Raw genomic sequence first — 12,293 nt, 5'->3', positions numbered from 1 at the left:
CCAAGATTTCTCATTCCAATCCCCCTTCTCATTCTGATAGGTTAATTTTTGTGGACTTTTCTCCTTCCTAAAGGGCCTGTTTTCGACATTCTTTTGGGGATAAAAATATTTTTTGCCCTTGGCTTTTTCTGACAAATGGTTGTGTTGTTTGCCCTTTTTCCTCCATGTAAGGATCCAAATGGGTTCCCTTTCTTCCTATTTTTCAATTCATTAGTTTCCTTTTCCAATTTCGTTAGAATGATTTTTTCTCTTGCTTTCACCTCCTCTAAATCACAAAAAGGATAGATGAAGGTTTTTAACATTTCTATTTCTCTATTAGCTTCCAAGAGATTCTCTTTCCTTTCTTTAATAATCAGTTCCACTAGTGATAAACCACAGTGTGTGAGAATTTTTTCCCACTCGTTAAAGAATGATTCATTCCCATTGGAAAAGGAAATTCCAAAAAAGAAGGCACTCTGGAGACATCAATTGTAGCAAAAGTAACGAAAGTGTATTCAGGTCGGGTCGAGTACTTTCGGGGTCAACACCCCGTCCTCAGGACCACACCACAACAGTACAATCGATTGTACTGTTGTGGTGTGGTCCTGAGGAGGATTGTACTGTTGTGGTGTGGTCCTGAGGACGGGGTGTTGACCCCGAAAGTACTCGACCCGACCTGAATACACTTTCGTTACTTTTGCTACAATTGATGTCTCCAGAGTGCCTTCTTTTTTGGAATTTGCATTATTACTGATGTGGCACCGGAGCAAGCTGTCTTTATAGTGGAGTGCCGGCAATATATGGTGATGCATTGGAAAAGGAAGGTTTTTTTTATAATCCTTAACCCTTTGGGAATGAGGTGGTGGGTTAGGTAATGCTCCAGTGCAATAACCTCCCACCACAAATGGTTTTCCTTCAACATAATTTTCTCTAGTTTCATAAGTACTGTGGTTAAATCCTCATCCTCTACATTTATATCTTCTGAATTTTCATTCAGGAAGATTTTTGACGAGGTTCTTCTAGTTTCCCTGAATGCATACATCTCTGCAGCAACCTGTCGTGTACTAGTGTTTATAATACTAAAATGACACAAAAGAGGGTGTACACCGACAGTGAATGCGCAATAAAAGCAGACTGAGCAGCCTTGCTACTACACCTCGTCAAAAATCTTCCTGAATGAAATCAATTCCGAGGTTGAAAGTGTTTGGCAGACACCGCGCAGGAACCCTGGTTTTTTAGAACGGTACCTCTGGTCTCAGGGAAGAAAATAGTCGATAAGCTGACCAGACGGGGGAAGAGAGGGGGTGTTCTCAAAAATAAAAAGAAACCACCAGTACGCACAGGTAACCCCCCTATGTGTCCTGAGAGGGAAACAGACCACAGTGAGTCCATACCGGTACCCACTATGAAAATTTTCAACCTCAGTGAATATGTTCTATCTGATGTTGAACAATCGGTACTTATGAATGGGCTAAAATTTGCTCCTTCGAGTGACCCTAACCCCTTTGAATTGTTTGTAGATTTACAAAAGTATGTAAGGAAATTGAGCCTGAAAAAATTCTTTCAAGGGAAGAATTCTAATACTGAAGCTCCGGTGATGAATGGGAAGGGATTTAAAAAGAAATCACATTTTTATCCCCAACATGTGAAAGGAGGCAGTATAGAGTGCTTTAATTCCATTGTGACAAAAGAACTCAGGCAAATTCCTAAATCTATACAAAGTAATCTAACACAAAAAGAGAAAATATCACTAATGTCCCTGCAGAACAACAAAGAGGTCATCATCAAGCCTGCAGATAAGGGGGGGGGGTTGTTATTATGAGTAAATCAAATTATATGAAAGAAATTGAGAGGCAATTGGGAGATACAGAAACCTACAGGAAACTGAAGGCGGACCCACTCGCCAATATGATGAAGAAACTTGAAGACCTCACTAAGAGAGCAGTAGAAAATGGCGCTATATATAGTGCAGAACGGGATTTTGTCCATATAGATAACCCCTCAACACTGACAATATACGTTTTTCCGAAGGTCCACAAGGACCAGGTGAATCCCCCAGGACGCCCCATCATTACGGGGACAAATAGTGTATCGTCCAATTTGTCAGCAATGGTTGACTCCTTCCTCCAACCTCTAGTAAGTAACACCCCTGCTTTCCTAAAAGACACAGGGGATGTACTGAGGAAGTTGGAGGAAGTATCTTGGAATGAGGAGTGCACCATGGTGAGTGCTGACGTTAGCACTCTCTATACTATTATTAATTGGAATGAGGGGAAAAAGGCCATTGAGTATTTCTTGCAAAAAAAGTGAATACAAGGAAGAAGTAAGGTCATTTATCATAGAATCTATAGATTTTATTCTCATCAACAATTATTTTAATTTTAATGGTGTCTATTATCTTCAAATTAGGGGCACCGCCATGGACACCAGGTTCGCTCCTAGTTACTCCAACTTGTATATGGCCTACTAGGAGATGCTGACCGTCGACACTACCAGAGTACTAGGGGCGAACCTGGTGTCATGGTGGAGGTTTATAGATGACATATTTTTTATTTGGAGTGGCACTGACGAAAGTTTGGCCCCATTTTTAGAGTTTCTCAATCAAAACAATTTTAACATCCACCTAACTTTTTCTCAAAGTAAAAAGGAGTTGGTCTTTTTAGATTTAAAGATATATATTGAGGGAGATTCCATTTGTACACAAACTCACCGTAAACCAACGGACTCAAATGCCTATATTAATATAGACAGCGAACACCATCATAAATGGTTGGAAAATATTCCAATTGGCCAGTATAAGCGCCTTAAGAGGAATTGCACCGATCCTAAGATACTTGAAGTACAAATGAAAGAGATGGGAAATCGCTTTCGGGAAAAGGGGTACCCAGAGTCCATTTTAGAGAAGGCAGAGGAACAAGTTATGTGTACAGATAGAAAAGAACTTCTAATGGAACAGGCCCCTATGGTAGCAAGTGGGAACCCATACAAATGGGCTTTTGTTACCAAATATGGGGCACACCATAAGAGAATTGAACGGATCTTTAGACACAATTTGAGAATTCTGCAGGATGATCCTGTTATTGGGAAAATGATTCCCAATAAACCCACGTTTATTTATAAAAAAGCACAATCCCTAAAGGATCGATTGGTCAAGAGCAGCCTACCAGAAAAATCCCTGGCTAGAACGTGTAACCAGGGTTTTCATAGGTGTGGTGCTTGTCTGATGTGTCGGACAACCACCCAAAAAGATCTCCCGCGAAAAATTACAGAGTTCACAGTAAATGTGAAGAAATATAAGATCAGGGATTTCATCACCTGTCACTCACGAAATATTATATATCTTCTTGAGTGCAGGTGTGGGCAAATATACGTGGGAAAGACATCCAGGCCCTTGAAAACCAGAATGGCGGAGCATGTGTATAATATCCGCAAGGGCCTGGATAGTCATCCGTTCTCAGAGCACTTTACCAAAGTGCATAATAAATGTGAGGGACATATCATTAGATATTTGGGAATTCAACAAGTTAAATCCAACTGGAAAAATAGAGATCTTGAAAAACGTCTGGCGCAAAATGAGATGCGCTGGATATTTGACTTAAACTCCTTAAAACCCAATGGCCACAATGCCGATTTCAAATTAAAGTGGTTTTTAGATTGAATTTGTATTTTTAATATTATATGCATTTTTAATCATTGTCTTTTTTCTTTCCTTCCCTTTTTTGTGTCTTGGGACTTATATGTTGGCACATACCCTTCGTGAGAATTCCATCCAATATATTCTGCAAGAGGAGTGACCCTACTCGGGTAATAGGGAAGGACTAGTGGGAATATAAAGTACCACAAAGTTTGGTCAGAGAGGGTCTTCTCCATGAAAGATATATGAGAACAAGAAGGAATTCTGGTTGAAAATTTTGCCCCCTCTACATCAAGGTTATGGAAAAAGGTGGCTTTTCCCTTAACAAATATGGCCGGCGAGGATTCAACAATAACGATCCGCCTATGTGACATATGATTGATCAAAGAAAATCATCTGACATCTAGATCGGGATAATATGTTGTATATTCTATGGGTATACATGTCCAAAGTGATGAATTCTTTAAGAGACATGACATAGAGGTGATCGCCGCGGCTGTGATAGCACTTCCGGTAAAGTGATGGAACGCACGCCATGGCACTTCCGGCTGGCGCTGGAACGCAAAACGCGTCATTTCCGGTAGTACGAGCCGGGAAGATTGGGCGCACCTGGGAAATACAGGTGATAGTAATGACAATTAGTCATATTGGTATAAATAGATGCCTGGGTCTATATCCTCTATACAAAACTTGAGAAAGGTCAGATTTACTTGACCGAAACGCGTTGCATTTGGACAGAGGACTGACTGGACCAAGGAGCGGTGACACTATTGGAAGGACTAATGTGCTGATCCATGCTCTATGCGGTGGTGCCGGGCTACTTCAGCTCTGGACCATAACTGCTTACTCTAAGCTAGCCCACCGTGGTGAGGGATTGATCATATACTTACTGAACAGTCACTTTATACAAGCCACTGCCTCAAAGTCCATGTTTGTTCATGTTTTGCATTTTAACTTGTAGTTTTTATTGTATATTCATGTTGGTGTGTTCAAATAAATGCACTTTATCTTGTAAGAATTAATGGTTCTATTCCGTTCATCCCTTTAAAATCCAAGGGATTCATCTTACGGTTTGAGCGTCAGTGCATGCTGCACATTCTCCGACTATTTGAAGTAAAGGTAATGCCAAACGCTCTGTCTGCGATTGGGCACGCCTTTTTGTGACTAGGCACGCCTCGCTGCGCCCCGGTACGCTGCGTATGCCCGATCGGGACAAACGCCTCAGCTAGTCAAGATAAAGGTAGCTACATCTGTAGTTAAACTGCTTCAGTACATCATTAAACTTGTTCAGAACATTACAGAGTGTACCCTCACGGGTTCGCTTCACTCACCACAGGTTATTCTATTCATTAGTTGTCTACATGGATAGTGAAATGCCCCCCAATCGCCTGCACCTCTCTCCTCTGTCCCAAAATGTCCCTAATGCCTGCAGAACCATGTCCATTGTATCAGCAGTGTGGTGATCATCACTAGTGGCGGCCATTGCTAGTCACACAACGGGCAAAAGGAGACTACGACTGGAGGCTGAGGGACAGCTGTAAATACAATGGAAGATTAGGAGAGTTCATCTGGAGCCTGCCACCCACTAAGACATCATGGTGAGCCCATGTTTCATAAAGTCTGTGACTCTCTCCCTCTCTTTCTGCCCTAGATCTTTCTGCCCCTGATGTCTCTTCTCTATCTGCCCCAGGTCAGTCTCTCTCTCTGTCCCATATCTCTGTCTCTGTCCCAGGTCTTTCTCTCTGCTCCAGGTCTTTCTCTCTGTGCTCCATATTTAATTCTCCACCTGTGCCATGTCTCTCTCAGTCTCTGCCTCAGTTTTCTCTCTACCCCAGGTGTCTCTCTCTCTTTCTACCCCATGTATCTCTCTCTCTCTGACCAAGGTCTATCTCTCTCTGCCCGAGGTCTCTCTCTCTCTCTCTCTCTCTCTCTCTGTGCCAAGTCTGTCTCTACTCCATATGTGTTTGTCTGTCTGCCCCAGGTCTTTCTCTATCTGCCTGTTTTCTTTCTGCCCCAGGTGTTTGTGTGTGTGTCTCTCTCCCTCCCTGCTCCATGTCTCTTTTTCACTGCCTCAGGTCTCTCTCTCTCTCTCTGCTTCAGGTCTCTCTCTCTCAAAATCCAGGTCTCTATCTCTCTCATACCCCAGGTCTCTCTCTCTCTGCCCCATTTCTCTCTCTCTCTCTCTCTCTCTCTCTTTCTCTCTCTCTCTGCCCCAGGTATCTCTCTGTTCCATATGTGTTTGTCTGTCCCAGTTCTCTCTCTCTGCCCCAGGTCTCTCTCTGCTCCATATGTGTTTCTCCCTCTGCACCATGTCTCGCTCTCTCTGCCCAGATCTCTCTCTCTCACTGCCCCAGCTCTCTCTCTGCTCCATATGTGTTTCTCCCTCTGCATCATGTCTCTCTCTACCCCAGGTCTCTCTCTCTGCTTGAGTTTTCTCTCTGATCTATGTATCACTCTCTCTGCCCCAGATCTATCTCTCAAACCCCAAGTCTCTCTCTCAAACCCCAAGTATCTCTCTCTCTCTCTGCTCCATATGGGTTTCTCTGTCTGTCCCAGGTCTCTCTTTCTCCCTGCTCCATGTCTGTCTGTCTCAGGTCACTCTCTGCCCCAGGTCTCTCTCTCTCTCTGCTCTATGTGTTTCTCCCTATGTGCCATGTCTCTCTCTCTCTGCCCCATGTGTCACTCTTTATCTCCCTGACCTGTGTGTGTGTGTGTGTGTGTGTGTGTGTGTGTGTGTGTGTCTCTCTACATCTTTTTGTCCTCCCCGACTAGAGGCTCATTGTTAGGGATTTTGACAGGATTGACAATTGTTCTGTGTCCCGGTGGGATTTTCTGGGTACTATACGTGGCGTGGTTGTAGTGGGGGCTGGTCAGCTGTAGGAGTAGGGGAACCTTTTTTAAAAATTACCCTGGGAGCCATCAACCCTAGTTATGCCTCTGCATAGAGATGGGGAGGGGGCCGACTGCACAATTCAGGGCATACATATAGGGATGGACAGACAGCACAATAAAGAGTATAAAGTGCACAATGCAGGACATACAGCTGAAGGGGTGAAAGGCACAGAACAGAATATGCAGATAAGGGTTAGCACAGTATAAAACACAGAGGGGGTAGGATTAGTACAATATATGCAGATAAGAGTGTAACACCAATACAATACAATACAATACATAGAGGCAAAATGACATATACTGACATATGGAAAGACTTACTGTAGGACAAATAAACACACACACACACACACACACACACACACACACACACACACACACACACACAAATCAGGAACAAAATATACTGCTATGGATGGTTTGAGGAAGGGGACCCCAAAGTGGTGTCATGCTTAGGGCCCCATGAGGTCTAAATCTGCCTCTAGTTAGGGAATTTAGATTGGGGTAGGCATTGGTGTGAATGGCAAAATACTGAATTCTCTGTAAAGCACTGTGGAATATGTGTGTGCTATATAAAAAACTGCGAATAATAATAATAATAATAATAACACTTGCTGCAAATTGTAGGCTGTTATATTTGGCCCAGAGATAGGGGTAAATTTACTAAGATGGACATTTTTTTTTAGAACTGGTGATGTTGCCCATAGCAACCAATCAGATTCTATCGATTATCTTCTAGAAGCAGCTAGATAAATGTTAAGTAGAATCTGATTGGTTGCTACGAGCAACATCACCAGTTCTAAAAAAAACCTCCCACATTAGTAAATTTACCCTATAGAGTATAGTTCTGGTTCCTAACATTCATGTGTTTATTCAAAGTACAGTACTTGGCGAAGCAGGTAAGCAAATGCAAATCAATTGCCTGCAAATTTCAACCAGCAGACTAAGCAACCAGGTTCATACTGAAAATAGACTGATGAGTACTCCACAGAGCGGGATGTCATAATCATGTTTCAGAGCATAAAACAATCATCACATCTGCATGCATATTTGTGGGTACAGTGGTCAGAGACAGAATATTACATCAATGAGCAAAGCCCACAGCAAGGTTTACCTTTTCTTATTACTGCTTTTCTAGTGCCAATAAAGTTTAAAAGGCAGCTACACAAATCTATAGACTGTAAGCTTATGAGAAAGGCCTTCCTAATGCTATGACTGTTTTTACTAGAGATGAGAAGGTTTGGTTCACAGAGAACCGAACCTCCCCAACCATCCCATCCCTAGTCAGTTTCCGCGTCCGGCTCGGGACTTCCTGCCAGGCTTGGGACTTCCCGCAAGACTCGGAAACCAGAACGAGGCAAAACATAATCATCCCGCTGTCGGATTCTTGCGGGTTTTGGATACCATATAAACAGCCGCACGTCACCGCCATTTTCACTCCTGACTTGGAGAGTGAGGGAGACAGACCTCTCTCTCTGTGGGTGGTGGTGTCGGGGGGTGGGGCAGTGTGTGCTCTGTAGGGGTGCTGCTCCTGTCACTGTGGTGTACCTGTGCTGTTAGGGGTGCTGTCCTGGCTGTCACTAGTGTTTCATGTGCTGTTAGGGGTGCTGCAGTGGAACATGGGTGTTGCTGTCCTGTGTTGTACAGGGGGCAGGGTCACTGTCCTTATGTATGCAGTGAAAATAAATGTATACTGGCCCTGTCTTGTATGCTATATTCAGGGGTGTTGTTGTTAAAACAAATGTATACTGACCCTGTATTGTATGCTGCAAAAATTCTGGGGTGCAGTAAAATAAATGTATACTGGCCATGTCTTGTATGCTGTAAAAATTCAGGGGTACATTAAAAATCACTGTACACTGGCACTTTATGCTATAAAAATTCAGGGGTGCTGTTAAAATAAAAGTACACTGGCCCTGTATGCTGTAAAATACATGGGTGCTGATGTTAAAATAAAAGTACACTGGCCCTGTCTTGTGTGCTGTAATAATTCTGGGTTGCAGTGAAACTCAATGTACACTGGCCCTGTATCCCGTAAAAATACAGGGGTGCTGCTGTTAAAATAAATGTACACTAGGCCTGTATGCTGTACAAATACAGGGGTGCTGCTGTTGAAATAAAAGTACACTGTCCTATATGCTGTACAAATATAGGGTTGCTGCTGTTAAAATAAAAGTACACTGATCCTGTATGCTGTACAAATATAGGGGTGCTGCTGTTAAAATAAAAGTACACTGGTTCTGTATGCTGTAAAATACTGGGGTGCAGTGACAATAAATGTACACTGGCCTTGTCTTGTATGCTGTAAATTTACAGGGGTGTTGTGAAAATACAGGGGTGCTGGCACTGTCCACGGTTGAGATGTCTAGGCCTGACCTTCACAACACTGTATGGGAAGAGGAGACTCCTACCACCATTTGCACACCCTCTGCAAGTGCTGGGAGGAGCACTGCCAGTCCAGTTGCTGATATTGAGATTGAGGATGTCACTGTAGATGTACACCAGGATGAGGAGGATATGGGTGTAGCTGGTGTTGAGGAGGAAGTTGACGATGAGGATTCTGATGGTGATGTGGTTTGTTTGAATAAGGCACCAGTGGAGACAGTTGTCCATGGGATGAAAAAGCCCATTGTCATGTTGAGGCAAAATACCAAAAAAGCCACTTCTTCGGTGTGGAATTATTTCTCCACAAATCCAGACAACAGGTGTCAAGCCATCTGTTACCTTTGTCAATCTATAATAAGTAGGGGTAAGGATATTAACCACCTAGGAACATACTCCCTTATACGTCACCTGCAGCAAATTTATCATACATCATTGTCAAGTTGCTGCGCTATATAAGAAACTGTTAATAAATAATTAAATAAGTTCAGAAACTTTGGGTAATAGCGTAAGCAGTCCACTGACACCTAAATTATGTGGTTTGTTTGAATATTATTTCTCTGTGAGGATGAGGATGTAAATACCAAAGGGGGGTGGGAATCTGAGGATGACACCTTGCCACTGTAGAGCCAGTTTGCGCAAGAAGAGATTAATTGCTTTTTTCTTGGTGTGGGCCCAAACAAACCAATCATTTCAGACACAGTCATGTGGCAGACCCTGTGGCTGAAATTATTGGTTTGTTAAAGTGTGCATGTCCTGTTTATACAGCATAAGGGTGGGAGGGCCCAAGACAATTCCATCTTGCACATCTTTTTTTTTCCTTTGCATTATGGTGGTCATTCCGAGTTGTTCGCTCGCAAGCTGCTTTTAGCAGCTTTGCACACGCTAAGCCGCCGCCTACTGGGAGTGAATCTTAGCATATTAAAATTGTGAACGAAAGATTAGCAGAATTGCGAATAGACACTTCTTAGCAGTTTCTGAGTAGCTCCAGACTTACTCGGCATCTGCGATCAGTTCAGTGCTTGTCGTTCCTGGTTTGACGTCACAAACACACCCAGCGTTCGCCCAGACACTCCTCCGTTTCTCCAGCCTCTCCCGCGTTTTTCCCAGAAACGGTAGCGTTTTTTCGCACACTCCCATAAAACGTCTTGTTTCCGCCCAGAAACACCCACTTCCTGTCAATCACATTACGATCACCAGAACGAAGAAAAAACCTCGTAATGCCGTGAGTAAAATACCTAACTGCATAGCAAATTTACTTGGCGCAGTCGCACTGCGGACATTGCACATGCGCATTAGCGACTATTCGCTCCATTGCGACAAAAAAATAACGAGCGAACAACTCAGAATGACCCCCTATGTGCTCTTTGGGGCCTAGTTTTTAAAACTGCCATCCTGTCTGTCACTGCAGTGTCACTCCTAGATGGGCCAGATGTTTGTGTTGCCCACTTGTGTTGCTTAACTTAGTCATCCAGCAACCTCGGTGCAACCTTTTGGCCTAAAATCAATATTGTGAGGTGTTCAGAATAGACTGGAAATGAGTGGAAATGAATGTTATTGAGGTTAATGATACCATAGAATCAAAATTACCCCCAAATTCTGTGATTTTAGCTGTTTTTATTGTTTTTAGAAAATCATTCAGATCCAAAACCAAAACACGAAAGGGTGGTTTTGGCAAAACCAATCCAGTTCCAAAACACGAGTGGGGATCCTGATCCAAAACCAAAACCCGAAAAGTATCCGATGCACATCTCTAGTTTTTATCCAGTTTTGTTTTATCATTGTTGTTTCCAATTGTAAAGCTCAATGGAGTTTGCTATGGTATATAAGAAACTGCTAAAAATAAATATGCATTTCACCAAATCACCCTAACAAAGTGCTGCCATAAGGCTCACTCTTCAAAATAAGAAAGTGCCTGTGTACTTCTCCATTGAGCAACAGCAATGTTTTAATAATGTTTGAGGAGACCGAGGGGCAGGAACCAATTAAATTGGTTCCTGTTCCATCACTAGACTCTCAAGCTCTCATTCATAGTGGGGGGCCACACTTCTGTGGACCATTGGCTCTACTAGACCATAATGTAACCATGATAATCCAGCCTATCAATTCACTTGGACTTGTAGTATCTAGTACTTACTAAACAATTATATAATTTTAACTATTTTTATAGGGAATTATGAATAGTAAGGTTTATTAAAAAAAGAATAAATACAGGAGGAAGAAATCTAAATGCGAATATGAAAAATCTTCTAATTGCTGGGGTAAATTTATTCTTATTCACTCAGTAACAACCAAAACTGCTCTGAAAAAATACTTACAATACTGTTCATTGATTGGTACCAGGGCCGAAACTAGGATTTTCGTAACCCTGTCAAGACAGTAATTTAGCGCCTGCCCCTCAAAACCCCCCCCACAAACCCCCCCCCCCCCCAAAAAAAAAAACACCTTGTCAGACTAAAATAAATAATTAGATTATCATAAATTATGAAATAAAGGGGATACTATTGGACAATATTCCCCTATGAGCCTCAAATGCCCTATTTGTCACATGCACCTCCAGCAGCGTGTTCAAATACATTCTCCTCTGTGTGTCCCCATACATTGCACTATATCACTGCATTATATCATAACACTTCATCACTGCCCTACATTTTCCTATCCACTGCACTACTATACTACATACCCTACACACTGAACTACATCACTACACTACATGTCCCTATACACTGCACTACATACCCTATATGCTACAACACATCAGTGAACTACATGCCCCTATATTCTGCAATACATTACTACACTACATACATCACTACACTACATCCTCCTATAAGCTACACCAAATCCCCCCATCTGGGAGGCAAAGCGGAGGTTGATACTGCTAACTGGGAGCACAGTGCCCATAATAAAGTCTGTTTTTAATCTCACCACAAAGCTGCTATAGTGATACTTGGTGAGATTTGGAGGTTATCCGGGCTCTAAGTTTCCACTGTCAAGTGGATAGCTAGCAAAGTGAACCTTTGATTTCTGTAACATCGGTGACTGCATCTATTAACAAACATAGGGCAGTGTATCCTCTCAATGTGGTGTATCCTGCAGCTTGTTATCGGTTGGTGCTGGGCAGGCAGCCAGGATCATAGCCTGCTGAAAAACACAGCACCAACAGCTCGCTTCTGTAGCTTGTACAGTGTTCCGCACGCTAGTCGCAGCACTGCATGGCAAAGAAGAGTTTTTAAGACTGTAGCTGGAATAGGCGAGATTCCAGGAACTGGAGATCATCCGCACAGCATCGGAGCCAGCTCCGGGCAGACAGGTGGGTTAGAGACATTGTCCCTGGAGCCGTCTGCTGTCTCACTGGATCAGCACAGCACTGCTGGTAAAAAACAAAAAAAACAAAACCCTGCTC

The 12,293-nt window shown here is 42.8% G+C and overlaps 1 protein-coding gene across 7 annotated transcripts in view; it reads right to left on the bottom strand.

Annotated features, from left to right (window-relative positions):
* COL19A1 (collagen type XIX alpha 1 chain) overlaps positions 1 to 12,293 on the bottom strand; it is a 1,277,374-nt gene that overhangs the window by 192,522 nt on the left and 1,072,559 nt on the right. The gene's annotated exons all lie outside the window — the stretch shown is intronic.

The sequence above is a fragment of the Pseudophryne corroboree genome, chromosome 4 (assembly GCF_028390025.1).
Source record: "Pseudophryne corroboree isolate aPseCor3 chromosome 4, aPseCor3.hap2, whole genome shotgun sequence".
In the NCBI taxonomy this organism is placed as follows: domain Eukaryota; kingdom Metazoa; phylum Chordata; class Amphibia; order Anura; family Myobatrachidae; genus Pseudophryne; species Pseudophryne corroboree.
Note: the sequence above shows the minus strand (reverse complement) of the source record. Positions and strands in the feature narration are given on the sequence as shown.